Here is a 20,399-nt window from a genome sequence, read left to right on the forward strand (position 1 = left end):
CCAGGGTTGGAGGATTTGAGCTATAAGGAGAGGCAGAATAGGCTGGGGCTATTTTCCCTGAAGCATCAGAGGCTGAGGGGTGACTTTATAGAAGTTTATAAAATCATGAGGGGCATAGACAGGTTAAATAGACAAGGTCTTTTCCCTGGGGTGGGGAGTCCTGAACTTGAGGGCAGAGGTTTAGGGTGAGAGGGGAAAGATATATAAAGAACTTAAGGGGCAACTTTTTCACATAGAGGGTGGTGCATGTATGGAATGAGCTACCAGAGGAAGTGGTGGAGGTTGGTATAATTGCAACATTTAAGAGGCATCTGGATGGGTATATGAATAGGAAGGGTTTAGAGTGATATGGGCCACATGCTGGCAAATGGGACTAGATTAGGTTAGGATATCTGGTCGGCATGAACGAGTTCGACCAAAGGGTCTGTTTCCATGCTGTACATCTCTATGATTCTATGACTGTGACTCTGTGTAAACATAAGTACCAGCATCATAAAGTTATACAGCACAGAAAGAGAATCTTCGGTCCAACAAATCTATGCTGACCAGATGTCCGAAACTGATCTAGTCCCATTTACCAGCATTTGACCCATACCCCTCTAAACCCTTCCTATTCATACACCCATCCAGCTGGGAGTCAGTTTAGCTCAGTTGGTTGGATGGTTGGTTTGAGAAGCAGTGTTATGTTAACAACATGGATTTGATCACTGCACCAACTGAGGTTACCATAAAGAACAGTCTTTCCCAACCTCTCCCCTTGCCTGAGGTGTGGTGGCCTTCAGGTTAGGTCCCCACCAGATCTCTCTCTAATGAGAGAGCAGCCCTATGGTCTGGTAAAACTATGGCAACTTGACTCATCCAGATGCCGTTCAAATGTTGCAATTGTAGTTTTTAAGAGAAAAGTGCTTAATACAGACAAGGAGATTAAAGGTTACGGTTAAAGAATCCTTAAGATAAAGAATTTCTATGATGTCAAACACTTAAACTGAGACTATAGTTTAATGATTAACTTGTGCTCTCAACAAAGCAGAATTTATAGATCTTTGTGTTCTTGGTGAATGGTTGTTCCTCCAAATTCATTTCTTACTGGATACTATTTATATGAGCAGCATGATGGCTCAGTAGGTAGCACTGCTGCTTCACAGCACCAAGGACCTGGGTTTGGTTTCAGCCCTGGGTGACGGTGCGGAGCTTGCACATTGTCCCCATGTCTGCATGGCTTCCGCTGGGGATTCTAGCTTCCTCCCACAGTCCAAAGATGTTCAGGTTAGGTGGATTGGCCATGGGAAATACAGGGTTACCAGGAGAGGGTGGGGGGTGCTGATTCTGGATGGAATGCTCTTTGAAAGGTTAGTACAGACCAAATAGGTCGAATGGTCTCTTTCCGCACTGTAGTGATTCTATAATTCTATAGCCCAAGATATAAAAGCAGCCACTGAAATGCAGTTTGATGTGTTCTCTGGAGTCTAGCTCCAGAAATGTTTCCCTCTACAGCTGCTTGTAGACCTGTTGAGTATTTCCAAAAATTTCTACTTTTAGCTTAAATTTGAAAGCTGACTAACTGGCAGATGAGTGAGGTGCTGGAAAAAACAGTTTCCTAATTTCCTCTCCCCCCCACCTTATCTCAGTTCCAACCTTCCAGCTGAGCACCGTCCTGATGACCTGTCACATCGTCCATCTTCCTTCCCACCTATCTGCACCACCCTGCCCTCCAACCTATGACCATTACCCCACCTCCATCCACCTATTGCACTCTCAGCTACCTTCTCCCCCCAGCAACACCCCTTCCCATTTATGTCTCCTCCCCCGAGGCTCCCAGCCTCATTCCCGATGAAGGGCTTTTGCCCGAAACATCGATTTTCCTGCTCCTCGGATGTTGCTTGACCTGTTGTGCTTTTCCAGCACCACACTCTTGACTCTAATCTCCAGATCTGCAATACTCACTTTTGCCCAACTGGCAGGTGAGTCTGTCATGTCCTAATATGTATAATTATCATATACTTATAAATTGAAAAACCGGAGATGCAAATTTCTTGATGCTGACTCGATTGTCTGGTTTTGATGTTTAGGTAAAATGATAATTTCAGTGCAGATGAGGTTCTCTAAAAGTTAGCCTCAACCTGTGGTCAGGTGATCACTGTAGCCATTTAAAGCTCAACATAAATATCAATGGAATGTCTCACATAGAGCAGTCAGATAATGGAATTTAAGTTTCAATCATCAAAACTCATTAGTGTGATAATACTTCAAATCTCAACCACACCAGCTGCACATAATCTTTTCCCTTCCACTACAAAGGTATGCAAAAACAAAATGAAACATGCTCATACTATACTCAGTAGGTCTGACAGCATCTGCGCAGAGCAAAACTGAGTTTGGAAAGTCAGGTCAATAACCTTTCAGTACAAAAAAAATGCAATATGAAATTAAAATAAAGTAAGATTCTAGTCTATAAAGTTCAATAATTTCAGTTCGTAACTTGCAGTCACATTTTCTTTGGTGTCTCCTTTAGTTTGTTTTCCCTCATTTCTTCCATCATTCCTTTACCTTTTGTTTGGACAAGCTAAAAAATATCTGCTATTCACAACTCTTCTAAACAATTTTTCTCTTCACTAGTTCCATTACCCCTCCCTTTGTTTTGCCTCTATGAGACCTGTTATTATCTATAATGTGAGGTCTCCAACGTACCACAGACATTTAGGTATTTTTCCCCTCTCTTCCTAACTTTCTCCACTTCATTTGCTGTTACTGTTGTTTCAACCTTTCCTGAGTTCTGATGAAAGGTCAACTCTGTTTTCTTTCCATTGATCCTTCTAGAGCCACTGAACATTTCCAGTATTTTTTGGCTTTTCACTTAAATTTGTAGCCTCCACAATATTTTGTTGTTATATTACTAAGCGAAAGGGTTCTTAGACGAACTAACTGAATAAAGAATGGCTTTATTCATACAACCTCTGAGTCTCATCATTCTCAATATTTCTACTACTAATTGGAATAATTAAACGCTTCTACTTAGCGACATCAAAAGTATAACAGAGTGGACTTCTGCCCTTCATTATAGATGCAGAATGAGTCCTAAAGGTCATATTAGTCTGCTCATTAACTTTAATAACAACAATCACAATGGATTCTGACACAGTAAAGCACTTCAGCAATATACTGAACAAATAAACTGCAATGAAGTTTGATGGCACTTAGTACTTAATAACTTTCAATTGTACCTTTAGTTCTCATGGTCTGAGAATAAAGCTTTATCTCAAATCAATACTACAGACTTACCTTTTCTGGATCCATGAAGGTTGGGGGTGTATACATCCTTGGTTTGTTCAATGAAACAATTCTGTAAAATATTTCCTCATCCAGCCACTAATGAACATTTTTCCAGGCTTTACCATGTATGTGAATAATCAGGTGGTGGATTGATCTGAAATTTATACATTTATTGCTTAATGCTTGAAACAAGTATTAAAAATGAGACAAAAAATGTTCTGACAAATGGCTCGAAATGTTAACTGCTTCTCTCTCCATGGGTGCTGCCAGACCTGACGTTCTGCAGCATTTTCTTGCCTCAGCTATCCCTCATCTAAAGCAATGCTTTATTTTATTCAATTTGAGAGACTTCTATTCTGATTTATGGAATTAAAGGTGGTTTGTTACCAGCTTTGCTTTCCAAATATGTAGTGTTTCAGGAATTATATTCATAAGGAGCATGACAATATTTTACATTCTTAGCATTAGTGAAAATGAAAATTTTGTTAATGTGAAATGACGTTCTCCTTGTTACACCCAATTTTGGAATCAAATATTCCAAGGGTAGACATGACAAATATCCTTTTCAATGTCAATCACAGCCTGGAAATTCATGAGTTTCTTCTGATTTCCACTCCAAGATTCATATGGGCACTGCACGAATCCACAGTAAAGTTATACAAGTGGGTGAAAATAAACACATGCAAAATTTTCTGGAGGTTCTTTTCTGTTCCCTGTTACTGTTAAAGCAAGAGACTTGGAGAATCCTCCTGTAAAATCAGACCAGTTTATTTAAACTCAAAATAAGATGAGCTCTCCCTTGTCCATATTACAAGTTTTTAAAATTACTGTTGGCTGCTGTTTATTTGGAGCTGGATTGAGACTTCCCTTATTTCACTTTGAGCTCCAGAGTTAACAAAGCAAGAAGCCATTTACAAGGAATACAGTCTGGGTAAAATATATACCTGGGGCCAACGTCTATTATTTCATTTCTTCACGTCATCATGAATGAAATCTGTCTTTTTTATCCAACATATGATTCCAGATCTAGACTAATCTGCTTAATGTTTTTTTTTAGATTTGTTCATTTATCATGAGAGTCACTAGATAAGCCATTAATTATTGCCCTTTCTTAATTGCTCCAAGGGAAAGTGTTTCTGAGCTGTCTTTTTGAACAGCTGTAGTCCTTTGGGGTGTAGGGACACCAGAGTGTTGATTGGGTGATCATTCCAGGATTTTGACCCAATGAAGGAACACCTTTCTATTGGTCATTTGCAGAATTTACATTACATGTGCATCAGAAGAAGATTTAAAATTTATGGGTGAACACCAATCAGGAATTAACATGCAAAGTAAGACTAATGGATTGTGTAACAGTACACTGTCAGATCTGAATTGCTGCAGCAAGGAAATTTGACATGATTATAACAGGCAGGAATCACACACAGGATTTTCCAGTCTAATATGACAATGGTACACACATATGGCTGTGATGGAGTTATTTCAATTAAATATAACAGAGCACACTAAATGAATAGTCAAAAGAATAAGCCAATTTGAAAGATTTAACCAGGTGTCAGTGTTGATAAAAAAAAGCAAAAGAGATCCAAAAGAGATCTTGATGCAATTGATGGAAAATGAAGCACAGAAACATCACAAATTCCTTTGATCCAATTGACAAGGATAGAATGAAATATGAAAAGCAATTTTCAAATAATTTACAGCTGAGGAAAGGAGAAATCAAATTGTCCAGCTTTTGGTTTTATCATTGTGCAGTGTATTTGCTACTACAGGAATGACAATTCCTTTCAGAATTCTTCCTCTTGCTTCATCTACTGAAAGTGCAAATGAAGGATTTGATCTTAATATTGTCTAAGATTTTCCATATATTAAGTTGCATTGGACTTTTCACAGAGTCCTGGAGACAAATGGGCTGTTAAAATAGTGATGGAAAACATTGGGAAAGAAGCCCAATATCTTCTCAGTACCATAAGATATTACCAATGGTAGTTAAACCCATTAATTATTCAATTAAGGGCCATTTCAGAACCCCAACAGCATCTTATCAGCACTTACAGAGAGTGCCAAGCAAGCCCTGAGGGGGTGCAAGTTAGGGAGAGAGTGGCATGTGGTACATTAATAGCTGCTCCATGTCCAATGGAGTCATCTCTAGGCAGCAATGTCCACCATCAGCTACAATCTCACTGATGAAGTTGTTACCTCTGTTTCCAATTCACTATGCTCAACCAGACTGGCACTGGACATCTGCAAAAAGAAATCAGCTGGTTTTTGAAGTTGGCCCACCCATAGAGATGCCACCTCCATCTCTCTGCACTCTCTGTCACTGATGTACTGAGCCATGGGCCTCTGATTGAGCTGGACATTTTGGGGAGACATGCCTTCGTCTCTTCAAAGCCAATTGTAAAACAATGTATGACACTGAGCCACACCAGGAGATAAATTCCTCCATATGTGTCTTGGAAAGTTATATGATCATTGTGCCCAGTCGCTGTCATATGTCTGATTTATGTAATATCATTTATCTTAATTTTGAAGTTTGGATTTTGTGTTAGCGATATATGAGTTTCAGTCTGTCTGATGTTTATGACTAACATTAAGTATTTCTGCAGTCAAGGTGATTTCTTTAAAAGTAGTTTGAGAGAGCTACTTTGGCAGCACTAAAAGATTTTTGTTTAGCTGAGGATATTTATGACTTAGCAAGGTTGACAATACTGCTTAGGGGTTACTACACTTAGGGATTTTTTTAAGCTTCCAGAAAATACCTATAATTAGGACAAAGAGATTTTATTCAGTTTTACATCGTTTGGGCAGTTCTGGGTTGCATGGTGATGGTTGTCTAAAGCCAAGTTCATAAGAAAGGGAAATATTTTAAACTAGATTACCTAGAGGAAGGAGTTAGTAATAGTCTGAAAAAAAGAGTGCTGGGATATAAAACTAAAGAGGTTACTTGAAGCTGTGTACATTTAATCTCAGGGATCATAGCACTAGAAAGGTCATTGAGGACTGGTGAGTAGCTGATATTGATCCTCTATTCAAGAAGGGAAATAGGGTTAATCCAGGAAACTATAGACCGGTGAGTTTCACATCGGTGGTTGCAGACAACACAAGGGTCGGTGGAGTTGTGGATACTGCAGAAGATTGTTAAATGTTACAGCAGGATATAGATCAGTTGCAGATATGGGCAGAGAAATAACAAATGGAGTTTAATCTGGGTAAGTGTGAGGCACTGCACTTTGGAAGATCAAATGTTAAGAAAAAGTATCCAGTTAGTGGCAGGACCCTGAACAGCATTGATGTAAAGAGGGATATTGGGGTTCAAATGCATAGCTCCCTGAAAGTGGCCATGCAAGTATATAGGATGGTAAAGAATGTGTGTGGCACGCTTGCCTTTATTGGTCGGGGAATTGAGTACAAGTCGGAGAACGTGAGGACTGCAGATGCTGGAGCTCAGAGTCAAGAGTGTGGTGCTGAAAAAGCACAGCACATCAGATAGCATTCGAGGACCAGGAGAATCAACATATCAGGTAAAAGCCCTTCATGAAAGGCTTGTGCCCAAAACGATGGCTCTTCTGTGCCTCGGATGCTGCCTGACTTGCTGTGCTTTTCCAGTGCCACACTCTTGACAATTGAATACAAGTGGGCTGAAGAAAGGCTTATGCCCGAAACGTCGATTCTCCTGTTCCCTGGATGCTGCCTGACCTGCTGCGCTTTTCCAGCAACACATTTTCAGAATTGAATACAAGTGTCAGGATGTCATGTTGCAGCTTTATAAGACTTTGGTCAGGTGAAACGTTTGTTCATTTCTGGTCGCCACATTACAGGAAGGATGTGGAGCTATGGAAAGGGTGCCGAAGAAGTTTACCAAAATGCTGCCTGGATTAGAGGGCATGAGGTATAAGGAGTGGCTAGAAAAACTCAGGTTGTTTTCTTTGGAACAGCAGAAGTCAATAAAAGTATGAAATGCATAGATAAGTTTGACAGTCAGAATCTTTTCCTCAGCGTTGAAATGTCAAATACTGGGTGCATGCATTTATGGTGAGGGGGGAAAGTTCAAAGGAGATGTGAGGGATAAGTTTTGTTTTGACACAGAGAGCGCTTGGAATCTGGAATGTGCTGCCAGGGGTGATGATGGATGCAGATATGACAGGGATGTTTAAGGGACATTTAGATAAGCACATGAATGTGCAAGGAATGGAGGGATAATGATCAAGGGCAGGCAGAAAGGATTAGTTTAATTTCGTGTCATGGTCAGCACAACATCATGGGCCGAAGGGCCTGTTCCTATGTTGTACTGTTCTATGTTCCATAGCTTTCCCTCTTGTGAAGCTTACATTTTTTAATAAATTCAGTTGGGACAGCTTTCTCTCTCTATTAATCTCTCTCGATATGCGCAAAAATAAACAATAATTTACTTTTTAACCTTTGTTTAACGCAACAGCTACTGATGCCAATTATATAATGTGTCATATTTAAATTGCTGCTTTTTAATATTATACTATGTGAAAATTCCTTATGAATGGTCAACTGCCCCTATTAGGTAACTGTGGTCTTGAATTCCAAAAGTGTACATGACCAATTACCACTCCAGAATGCAAAAAAACAAAACAACAGTGATTTCTATGCACTTGGTCAGTAAGTGTTACATTGAGTCTTGTCAAACCAGTCAAGGTGCAGCTTTACAGTTGATCAATTTATTTACTTATTCTCATCTATTGCCTGTAATGTTTAGATTTTCTGTAGCAGAATATCCCACAATGAATGTTGGGAGTTGGATGTTTCTCCATATATTTCAGCTCCAATTAACGTTATGTCACAATTGCTGGCACTAAATACTGAAATATCAGAGAGGGGTTAACAGGGCAGGTGGGACATTGGGTAAACATTGGGATCAAGGACTAATTTCTATAATCAATTATGTTAGAAGCTGAATGTTTGACAGTATTGAAGTAAAGGCTTGAACACTTGATTATTTAGACAAAGCTTATGAACAAATTACATGCAAATATTTGCAAGTAGGAGAAGGGTACAGATTTAAAAAGTACCATGTGATTGGATTCCAGATATAAAGGACTGAGACGTTCGAGAATTGCAAAGAGTATAGAGGGTAAACAGCAAGAAAGAGGAACAGTGCAGAAATTCAAATGCAGAATGAGATTGCATGAAATGACTGAAGGAGTGGGAGCAATCACATTATGATAAAATTTTTCAAATAGTTTGAAAGGAAAAAGTTTAAGACTAGTATGTTAAACTTAAGTATGGGCAACTATGTGTGCATTGCAAACTGAGCTAGCTGAAGTGAAATGGAGGCAGATGCATGGGAACACCAGTGCCTGAAAGTTGACCTCCAGCATGAACCAAACTGATTTGGAACTGATTTACTCTTCCTTCACTGTTTTGTCTATAAGGAAAAAATTAGAACTCACTTCCAAGCAGCATAGTGTGTGCCCCTATATTCCAGGACTGTAGGAAATCAATAAGGTGTGTTACCATCATTTTCTCCAGGGCAATTAGGAGTGGGCAATAAAAGATGGACTAGCCAACAATGCTCATATTCCATGAATGGATAAAAAAAAGTTATGAAATTATCAAAGAAACAAACATAAGATATTAAGGGGATATTTATGAATACTCAGAGTAAGAATATGCCAACTCTAAATAAAAATTACAAAGGGAGGCCCCACTGTGTGTATTTAACCAAAATGGGTCAAGCAAACTTCAGAATTAGGAAAATAAATATAACTACACAAAGGTGAGTGGAAGGTCAGTTAATTGAAAGATTTTAAAGAATGACTAAAAGGTTAATCAGGAGGAAGATGTTAGGGTATGACTGGAAGTTAGCAAGAAATTTTAACATGGATAACAAATGTTATACAGGTGTTTAAAAAGGAAAGAAATTAGCAGAGTGAGTGCTGGTCCTCCAGAGATTGAGAAATGGAGTTAACATTAGATAATAAAGAAATTATGAATGGAACTAGCAAATACTTTACTTCTGCCTTCATTATAGAAAATTATTTCAGTGATAGCTCTAAATCAGTTGGAATGGAGAGAGGAAGTTAGTAAAATTACAAACACAAGGGAAGCAGTATTGAGCAAACTGATGGAGCTCCATGTTGACAGGTCTTTAGATCATGATGGACTTCATCTTTGGATGTTAAAAATAAATTGATTTCTGATGGAGTTGCTGTTAATTATCCAAAATTCCTAGCTTCAGCAAATATAAATCCTCTAATAAAGAGTAGCAGGAGGCAGAAAATAAGATACTACAGCTCAATTAGCTTATCATCTGCATTGCGAAAGGTATAAGGTTAATGGACATCTAGTTTGACACTTCAGAGAAAAGATATTCAGAAGAATCAGCCTGGTTTCATGAAAGGGGAATCATGTTTAAATTATTGTAACAACATTCACCAATTTTTCATTACTTTTATATTACTCTTTTATCAGTTTTGAATTATAAGCTGGAAATGACTAGTTGACTTTGGGACACTTTGGTTTAAAAATAAAAGAGTAGACGAAGCAAGTTGTGTGTTTGTGAGGGGGTTAGTTGTAGGATGAGCCTTGATCAGTAGATTCAAACAGACATAGCGACCCCAGGAAAAGCCATGAGTTTGAATGGAGAGTAAAAGTTCATTATTAACAAAGTCGGTATTTGGAAGTTGGTTTCAGTAAGTCTGAATGAGAACCTATATTCAAGCAGATGACTGTTGGTGAATGGTAATTGAAGACTCAGGGAGAGTTGATCAGTCTATCAGGGTGGAACCAGAATTAAAGTTGCTATTTTGAACTATGTTTTCTGAGCGATGGTTCTGGGCTGCTGTTGAAACATCATGAAGATTTGCAAGTCCCCTGCCTAATCTGATACACCAGCTTCCAGAAGTCCAAAGAGAGGAAAGCTGAAGTAGAAGTATTGCTGCCCACTTGGGTGAACTGAGAAAATGACCTTGATCAACCTTTCAGGACAACAATCAAGGAATCTACATTTATGCCTGTGAACAATACAGCAGGAAGGACTTTTCAGTAATCTTGCCAGTTTTGTTATTTTCTTTTATTTATTCCTTAATTGTGTTTGATTTTCTATCTGTCTTTTATGTGAATGGAGCTGAAAACAATTGTTTTGGTTTAAAATATAGATATTAATCAGCTTTTTAATATTCTCTCTGCTAATGTTAGCTTATATTTAATAAGTTGTTGAAGTCTTTTGTTTAATATATCAAAACCAGTTTCTAGAAATTAATTTTTCACGAAGTGTGGGATTGATTATTCAAGATTCTGGCTGGCAACCATTTGAATAACTATTTGGGGGCTTCGAGGTTGAATTTTACTGTGTTGCAAATTAGAGCTATCCTTTGATTCTTCCCTAAGAAAAATATCTCTGTCCTTCTTGAAAACATTCAATGTTTTGGCTTCAACTGCTTTCAGTGGCAGAGAATTCCATGGACTCACCAGTCTGATGGAAGAATTGTCTTGTCAACTCTGACCTCAATGGCCTTTCCTTAGGCTTTGATCCCTGTTTCTAAACTCCTCAGTCAATGAGAATATCCTTCCTTCACCCATCCTGTCCAATCCTGTTAGAATCTATGAGATCCTCCCTCATTCTTCAAAACTCTGGAGAATGCACCTTCAACAATCTTGTCTCTTCCCATTTGTCAGTCAAGCCATCCCAGGAATCAGTTGGGTAAACCTTTTTTACACTCCCTCAATAGCCAGAAATGCTCCCTCCGATAAGGAAGCACATAGTATCCCAGATGTGGTCTCACTAATACATTCTCATAAGACATTCCTGCTCCTGTACTTGAACCCTCTCATTATGAAGGCCAACATGCTTTCTTTATTGCCTGCTGAATCTGCATGCTTACTTTCAGCAACTTGTATACCAGGACACCCAGGTTTTTTTGTGCCTCTCCCTTTCCTAATCTATTCCCATTCAGATAATAATCTGCCTTTCTGTTTTTTTTTAAGCTACCAAGTCACAGTTCAAGGCACCATGTTGGGAAATCTCAATCAGGATCTTTTAATTTATTTTAAATGGTTAACTTTTAGGTCAACCTTGATTAATTGTAATAATAAAACTAAACACTAAAAGAAATGAAATTATTTATGATAGAATTAACATCATGTTCATTTTACTGATAAAATTTAAGAGATATAATCGTGCCAGCAATACTAAAGAAGCTTGAATTTTTCTTTCAATTTAAATCTGTTAATTTGAGATTTAGTAAAACTATTTTCCTGTAATATCCTTAAAGATATTTTTAATCAACCTGTTCACTTATGACATAACATTTGTTTGGGTAAGTTGAGATTTGAACTCAGTCCTTCTACACCACAAGATCACTACCCCTGCCCCCTGTCATAATGTAAGAGAGGCAGAACATTGATGGGCAGCTAGTGAATGTTTTTTCATTTATTTATGATGTATGTTAATAATCAAATAAACAGCAGCAAGGCAAGTCAAGTTGGACCTGTGGAGTGCACATCCTGTTCCATGTAAAATAATCCTTAACATGTCTCACATTCTGGATCATCATATTTTCAGAAAGTATCATCAACATCTGCAACTCCGACTTTTGGCTTAGGACTTGGGCAACAGTTAGCTTTGCTGATACCATTGCAAGTGTAGTGATTGGAATGAGAGCCTGATTAATACCATTGACCATGAATTCCTTGATTGGAGTTGTTGGCCTGGACCAATCAGGGAGCCCAGGCTGACAGATATAAACAGGAGATTTACATTAGAGCCCAGGTGTCCTTGGAGAAGGAGCACGCGGTGTCCACCAACACCCTGGAGTTGTTCAGGGAGAGGTGGGCGCCGCAGGGAGTGGAGTGCATCATTTCTCCCTCCAATTCTATTTTGATTTAGTCCCTACCCACCCCTTCACTGTTTTGATCACACAGCACTGCCCTTTGATGTGAAGGGCAGTGTTTGTCACTGGCCACCCGGGTGTTTTCCTATCTTCCTGGTGGTGGAAATTGAATAAAAGATTGGTGCACTTTGTGTCTTTCACTGTGTCTCACACCTGCACACACACACCATGGGTGCTGGGGATAAAATAAGCACTACCGCACTTAGGCGGTAGTGTGGGGGTTAAAAAAAAAAAAAAAAAAAAAAAAAAAAAAAAAAGAGAAAAAAAAAGGAAGAAAAAAAAAAAAATAAAATAAAAACAGGAGATTTTGTCTTTTATTGTGTCTCACACCTGCACACACACACCATGGGTGCTGGGGGAAAAAAAATAAGCACTACCGCATTTAGGTGGTAGTGTGGGGGTTAAAAGAACATGGATGGGGATTCACACAGCACTGCCCTTTGATGTAAAGGGCAGTGCTGTGTGAATCCCTATTTATGTTCTTTTAGAAAAAAAAAAAAAAAAAAAAATAAACAGGAGATTTACATTAGAGCCCAGGTGTCCTTGGAGAAGGAGCACGCGGTGTCCACCAACACCCTGGAGTTGTTCAGGGAGAGGTGGGCGCCGCAGGGAGTGGAGTGCATCATTTCTCCCTCCAATTCTATTTTGATTTAGTCCCTACCCTCCCCTTCACTGTTTTGATCACACAGCACTGCCCTTTGATGTGAGGGGCAGTGCTTGTCACTGGCCACCCGGGTGTTTTCCTATCTTCCTGGTGGTGGAAATTGAATAAAGATTCGTGCACTTTGTGTCTCTCACTGTGTCTCACACCTGCACACACACACACCATGGGTGCTGGGGATAAAATAAGCACTACCGCACTTAGGCGGTAGTGTGGGGGTTAAAAAAGAAGAAAAAAAAAAAAAAAAAAAAAAAAAACAGGAGTGTCAACATGATGTTCTGGCTTAGTTGGAAAGAAAAAAAAAAAAAAAAAAAAAAAAAAAATAAACAGGAGATTTACATTAGAGCCCAGGTGTCCTTGGAGAAGGAGCACGCGGTGTCCACCAACACCCTGGAGTTGTTCAGGGAGAGGTGGGCGCCGCAGGGAGTGGAGTGCATCATTTCTCCCTCCAACTCTATTTTGATTTAGTCCCTACCCACCCCTTCACTGTTTTGATCACACAGCACTGCCCTTTGATGTGAGGGGCAGTGCTTGTCACTGGCCACCCGGGTGTTTTCCTATCTTCCTGGTGGTGGAAATTGAATAAAGATTGGTGCACTTTGTGTCTTTCACTGTGTCTCACACCTGCACACACACACCATGGGTGCTGGGGATAAAATAAGCACTACCGCACTTAGGTGGTAGTGTGGGGATAAAAAAGAGAAGAAGGAAAAAAAAAAAAAAAAATAAACAGGGGATTCAGAGTCTTCTCAGTTTAGGAACTGACTCTGTGCAAAAAAAAAAAAAAAAAAAAACAGGAGATTTACATTAGAGCCCAGGTGTCCTTGGAGAAGGAGCACGCGGTGTCCACCAACACCCTGGAGTTGTTCAGGGAGAGGTGGGCGCTGCAGGGAGTGGAGTGCATCATTTCTCCCTCCAACTCTATTTTGATTTAGTCCCTACCCACCCCTTCACTGTTTTGATCACACAGCACTGCCCTTTGATGTGAGGGGCAGTGCTTGTCACTGGCCACCCGGGTGTTTTCCTATCTTCCTGGTGGTGGAAATTGAATAAAGATTCGTGCACTTTGTGTCTCTCACTGTGTCTCACACCTGCACACACACACACCATGGGTGCTGGGGATAAAATAAACACTACCGCACTTAGGTGGTAGTGTGGGGGTTAAAAAGAAAAAAAAAAGAAAAAAAAAAAAGAAAAAAAAAATAAACAGGAGATTTACATTAGAGCCCAGGTGTCCTTGGAGAAGGAGCACGCGGTGTCCACCAACACCCTGGAGTTGTTCAGGGAGAGGTGGGCGCCGCAGGGAGTGGAGTGCATCATTTCTCCCTCCAACTCTATTTTGATTTAGTCCCTACCCACCCCTTCACTGTTTTGATCACACAGCACTGCCCTTTGATGTGAAGGGCAGTGCTTGTCACTGGCCACCCGGGTGTTTTCCTATCTTCCTGGTGGTGGAAATTGAATAAAGATTGGTGCACTTTGTGTCTTTCACTGTGTCTCACACCTGCACACACACACACCATGGGTGCTGGGGATAAAATAAGCACTACCGCACTTAGGTGGTAGTGTGGGGGTTAAAACAAAGAGAAAAAAAAGAAAAAAAAAAGAAAGAAAAAAAAATAAATAAAATAAATAGGGGTTCACACAGCATTGTCCTTTGATGGGAAGGGCACTGCTTGTCACAGGAAAAGAAAATAATATAAATAGGGATTCACACAGCACTGCCCTTTGATGTGAAGGGCAGTGTTTGTCACTGGCCACTCGGGTGAAAGAAAAAAAGGAAGAAAAAAAAAGAGAAAAAAAAAATAAACAGGAGATTTACATTAGAGCCCAGGTGTCCTTGGAGAAGGAGCACGCGGTGTCCACCAACACCCTGGAGTTGTTCAGGGAGAGGTGGGCGCCGCAGGGAGTGGAGTGCATCATTTCTCCCTCCAACTCTATTTTGATTTAGTCCCTACCCACCCCTTCACTGTTTTGATCACACAGCACTGCCCTTTGATGCGAAGGGCAGTGTTTGTCACTGGCCACCCGGGTGTTTTCCTATCTTCCTGGTGGTGGAAATTGAATAAAGATTGGTGCACTTTGTGTCTTTCACTGTGTCTCACACCTGCACACACACACCATGGGTGCTGGGGGGAAAAAACAAGCGAAAAAAAAAATATATATATATATATAACCCAGAGATCTTAGGTGGTAGTGTGGGGGTTTTAAAAAAAAAGGAAAAAAAAAATAATGGCAAAAAAAAAAAATATATATAATTAGGAGGACTACCGCAGTTAGGTGGTAGTGTGGGGGTTAAAAAATAAATAAATAAATAAATAAAAGAAAAAAAAAAACAGGAGATTTACATTAGAGCCCAGGTGTCCTTGGAGAAGGAGCACGCGGTGTCGACCAACACCCTGGAGTTGTTCAGGGAGAGGTGGGCGCCGCAGGGAGTGGAGTGCATCATTTCTCCCTCCAATTCTATTTTGATTTAGTCCCTACCCTCCCCTTCACTGTTTTGATCACACAGCCCTGCCCTTTGATGTGAAGGGCAGTGTTTGTCACTGGCCACCCGGGTGTTTTCCTATCTTCTTGGTGGTGGAATTTGAATAAAGATTCGTGCACTTTGTGTCTTTCACTGTGTCTCACACCTGCACACACACACCATGGGTGCTGGGGAAAAAATAAGCACTACCGCACTTAGGTGGTAGTGTGGGGGTTAAAAAGAAACAAAAAAAAACAAAAAAAAAACAAAATAGGGGATCTAATCCTTGGGTGCTGGGGGAAAATAAGCACTACCACAGAAAAAAAGAAAAATAAAGAAAAAAATAAATAAATAAAAATAAACAGAGGGTACAGTTTTGATCACACAGCACTGCCCTTTGATGTGAAGGGCAGTGTTTGTCACTGGCCACCCGGGTGTTTTCCTATCTTCCTGGTGGTGGAAATTGACGAAAGATTCGTGCACTTTGTGTCTTTCACTGTGTCTCACACCTGCGCACACACACCATGGGTGCTGGGGATAAAATAAGCACTACCGCACTTAGGTGGTAGTGTGGGGGTTAAAAAAGAAAGGGGAAAAAAAAGGTAAAAAAGGAAAAAAAAAAAAAAATAAAGACAAAAAAATAAACAGGAGATTCCGCAGGGAGTGGAGTGCATCATTTCTCCCTCCAATTCTATTTTGATTTAGTCCCTACCCTCCCCTTCACTGTTTTGATCACACAGCACTGTCCCTTGATGTGAAGGGCAGTGCTTGTCACTGGCCACCCGGGTGTTTAAAAAAAAATAAAATAAACAGGAGATTTACATTAGAGCCCAGGTGTCCTTGGAGAAGGAGCACGCGGTGTCGACCAACACCCTGGAGTTGTTCAGGGAGAGGTGGGCACCGCAGGGAGTGGAGTGCATCATTTCTCCCTCCAACTCTATTTTGATTTAGTCCCTACCCTCCCCTTCACTGTTTTGATCACACAGCACTGCCCCTTGATGTGAATGGCAGTGTTTGTCACTGGCCACCGGGGTGTTTTCCTATCTTCCTGATGGTGGAATTTGAATAAAGATTGGTGCACTTTGTGTCTTTCACTGTGTCTCCCACCTGCACACACACACACACAAAAGAAAAAAAAAGAAAAAAAAGAAAGAAAGAAAAAAATTTAAAAAAATAAACAGGGGTTCCCCTTCACTGTTTTGATCACACAGCACTGTCCCTTGATGTGAAGGGCAGTGTTTGTCACTTAAAAAAAAAGGAGGAATGTCCCTGCCCTAAAAAAAAATAAACGGAGTATCCCTCCTCCCAAACAAAAACAGGAGATTTACGTTAGAGCCCGGGTGTCCTTGGAGAAGGAACACGCGGTGTCGACCAACACCCTGGAGTTGTTCAGGGAGAGGTGGGTGCCGCAGGGAGTGGAGTGCATCATTTCTCCCTCCAACTCTATTTTGATTTAGTCCCTACCCTCCCCTTCACTGTTTTGATCACACAACACTGTCCCTTGATGTGAAGGGCAGTGTTTGTCACTGGCCACCCGGGTGTTTTCCTATCTTCCTGGTGGTGGAATTTGAATAAAGATTCGTGCACTTTGTGTCTTTCACTGTGTCTCACACCTACACACACACACACACACCATGGGTGCTGGGGATAAAATAAGCACTACCGCACTTAGGTGGTAGTGTAAGAGAAAAGAAAAATACACAGGAGGGAGCACTTTGTGTCTTTCACTGAAAAAAGAAAAAGAAAAGAAAAAAAAGGGAATGTCTTAAAAAAAAGAAAAAAAAAATAAACAGGAGAATTTCCTGGTGGTGGAAATTGAATAAAGATTCGTGCACTTTGTGTCTCTCACTGTGTCTCACACCTACATCCAAACACCATGGGTGCTGGGAATAAAATAAGCACTACCGCACTTAGGTGGTAGTGTGGGGGTTAAAGGGAAAAAAAAAGAAAAAAAAAAGATAAACAGGAGATTTACATTAGAGCCCAGGTGTCCTTGGAGAAGGAGCACGCGGTGTCGACCAACACCCTGGAGTTGTTCAGGGAGAGGTGGGTGCCGCAGGGAGTGGAGTGCATCATTTCTCCCTCCAACTCTATTTTGATTTAGTCCCTACCCTCCCCTTCACTGTTTTGATCACACAACACTGTCCCTTGATGTGAAGGGCAGTGTTTGTCACTGGCCACCCGGGTGTTTTCCTATCTTCCTGGTGGTGGAAATTGAATAAAGATTGGTGCACTTTGTGTCTTTCACTGTGTCTCCCACCTGCACACACACACAAAAGAAAAAAAAAGAAAAAAAAGAAAGAAAGAAAAAAATAAAAAAAATAAACAGGGGTTCCCCTTCACTGTTTTGATCACACAGCACTGTCCCTTGATGTGAAGGGCAGTGTTTGTCACTTAAAAAAAAGGAGGAATGTCCCTGCCCTAAAAAAAAATAAACGGAGTATCCCTCCTCCCAAAAAAAAATAAACAGGAGATTTACGTTAGAGCCCGGGTGTCCTTGGAGAAGGAGCACGCGGTGTCGACCAACACCCTGGAGTTGTTCAGGGAGAGGTGGGCGCCGCAGGGAGTGGAGTGCATCATTTCTCCCTCCAATTCTATTTTGATTTAGTCCCTACCCTCCCCTTCACTGTTTTCATCACACAGCCCTGCCCTTTGATGTGAAGGGCAGTGTTTGTCACTGGCCACCCGGGTGTTTTCCTATCTTCCTGGTGGTGGAATTCGAATAAAGATTCGTGCACTTTGTGTCTTTCACTGTGTCTCACCCCTGCACACACACACCATGGGTGCTGGGGGAATAAATAAGCACTACCGCACTTAGGTGGTAGTGTGGGGGTTAAAAAAAAAAGAAAAAAAGAACAGGAGTGTCAACCGGAAAAAAAAAACAGGCGATTGCTGGTGGCCGCCATGCTGTGGTACCGGCTGGTCACTTCGATCCCTCCTCCTGGCTTTGTCGCTGACATCCAGAGAACGTTGGTCGATTTCTTCTGGGACAAAAAGATGCACTGGGTCGCCGCGCAGGTTCTGAGTCTCCCTATTGAGGAGGGCGGTCAGTCGCTGGTGTGCGTCCGCACCCAGGTCGTGACGTTCCGCCTTCAGACCTTGCGGCGATACCTTTACGTCGAGCCTCCTCCTAGGTGGTGCGCCCTGGCGACGTATTTTTTCCGCCAGCTGCGTAACCTCAACTATGACACGCAGCTCCTGTTCGTCAACCATGACGGTTTGGAGGTCGCCCTCAAGATGCTGCCTGTCTTTTACCAGGACCTGATCACTGTCTGGAACATGGTCGAATCGCGTCGCGCCTACCCTCCGGCTGGAGTAGCGGCTGTCGTCAGGGAGCCGTTGCTCAGGAATCCGCACCTCCATACTCGCGGATTCGAGTGGCTGTCGGAGGGGAGGGCCGTGGCGGCAAGGGTGACCAGGGTCGGGGACGTGCTGGGTGCCGGGGGCCTGGGCTGGACGCTGCCGCCGGACATAGCGAGCAGGGCAGCGGTAGACGTCCGGTACGTGGCCACCGCCATCCGACGCCTTAAAACGGCGGTGCCACCAGTTGGAGGACGCTCAGGTGTGCGGTGGGATCCCGTCCGCGCTCACCCCAGCCCGGACGGAATTTCACATTGGCCCCCAAGGTCCTGTACTTCCCGCGGGAACCTGTGCCCCACAACCTGAGCCGCCTCCGAAATTTTAATTTTGTCTCATTTAGGGACGTAAAAAGGAAAGCCCTGTATAGACTGCAGCTGCACACCGTCCACCTCTTCTCCCTCATCCACCGTCCGGACACGCCTTGGCGTGCCCATTTGCCACCGGGCGGTGGGGATCCCCAGTGGAGGGCTCTCTACGCGGGAGTCCTCCCCCTTTCTCTTGGGGATCTGGGGTGGAGGGTGCTGCATGCAGCGGTCCCCTGCAAGCGCAGGTTGCGGTGGTTCACGGACTCCCAGCCCAACTGCTTGTTCTGTGGCGCTGTGGAGTCCGTGGACCATGTATATATTGGGTGTGGGCGTTTGCACTCCCTTTTTGATTTTCTGAAAAACCTCCTCCTCTGCTTTTGGCTGCACTTCAGTCCCACGCTCCTGATCTTTGGGCACCTGGTACGGAGGAGGGAGGGCAGGTCTGAAGACCTCCTCGTGGGTCTGCTCCTGGGCCTGGCCAAACTGGCCATAAATAGGTCCAGGCAGCGGGCCGTGGAGGGGGTCGTTAGGGCCGACTGCCTGCCCCTCTTCCGTTGTTACGTTAGAGCCCGGGTGTCCTTGGAGAAGGAGCACGCGGTGTCGACCAACACCCTGGAGTTGTTCAGGGAGAGGTGGGCGCCGCAGGAAGTGGAGTGCATCATTTCTCCCTCCAACTCTATTTTGATTTAGTCCCTACCCTCCCCTTCACTGTTTTGATCACACAACACTGTCCCTTGATGTGAAGGGCAGTGTTTGTCACTGGCCACCCGGGTGTTTTCCTATCTTCCTGGTGGTGGAATTTGAATAAAGATTCGTGCACTTTGTGTCTTTCACTGTGTCTCACACCTGCACACACACACACCATGGGTGCTGGGGCAAAAATAAGCACTACCGCAGTTAGGCGGTATTGTGGGGGTTTAAGGAAAAAAAAAGAGATAAAAACAAAAAATAAAAAGGGACTCTACGTTAGAGCCCGCAAAGAAAAAAAAAATAAGCAGGAGATTACACAGCACTGCCCTTTGATGTGAAGGGCAGTGTTTGTAACTGGCCACCCGGGTGTCTCACACCTGCACGCACACACCATGGGTGCTGGGGATAAAATAAGCACTACCGCACTTAGGTGGTAATGTAGGGATTAAATTTTTTAAAAAAGAAAGAATAAATAAATAAATAAATAAATAAACAGGTGGGGTGGCTCTGTGGCGCAATGGATAGCGCGTTGGACTTCTACGTGATTATACGTATTGCTAAAAAAAATGGGAAAAAAGAAAAAAAAAGAAAAAATAAACAGGAGATTACACAGCACTGCCCTTTGATGTGAAGGGCAGTGTTTGTCACTGGCCACCCGGGTGTTTTCCTATCTTCCTGGTGGTGGAATTTGAAAAGATTCGTGCACTTTGTGTTTTTCACTGTTTCACACACCTGCACACAAAAAAAGAAAAAAAAAGAGAGAAAAAAAAATAAAAAAATAA

Source organism: Chiloscyllium plagiosum, unplaced genomic scaffold (genome assembly GCF_037043375.1).
Source record: "Chiloscyllium plagiosum isolate Xiang-an unplaced genomic scaffold, Cpla_swu_hap1 HiC_scaffold_4, whole genome shotgun sequence".
Classification (NCBI taxonomy): domain Eukaryota; kingdom Metazoa; phylum Chordata; class Chondrichthyes; order Orectolobiformes; family Hemiscylliidae; genus Chiloscyllium; species Chiloscyllium plagiosum.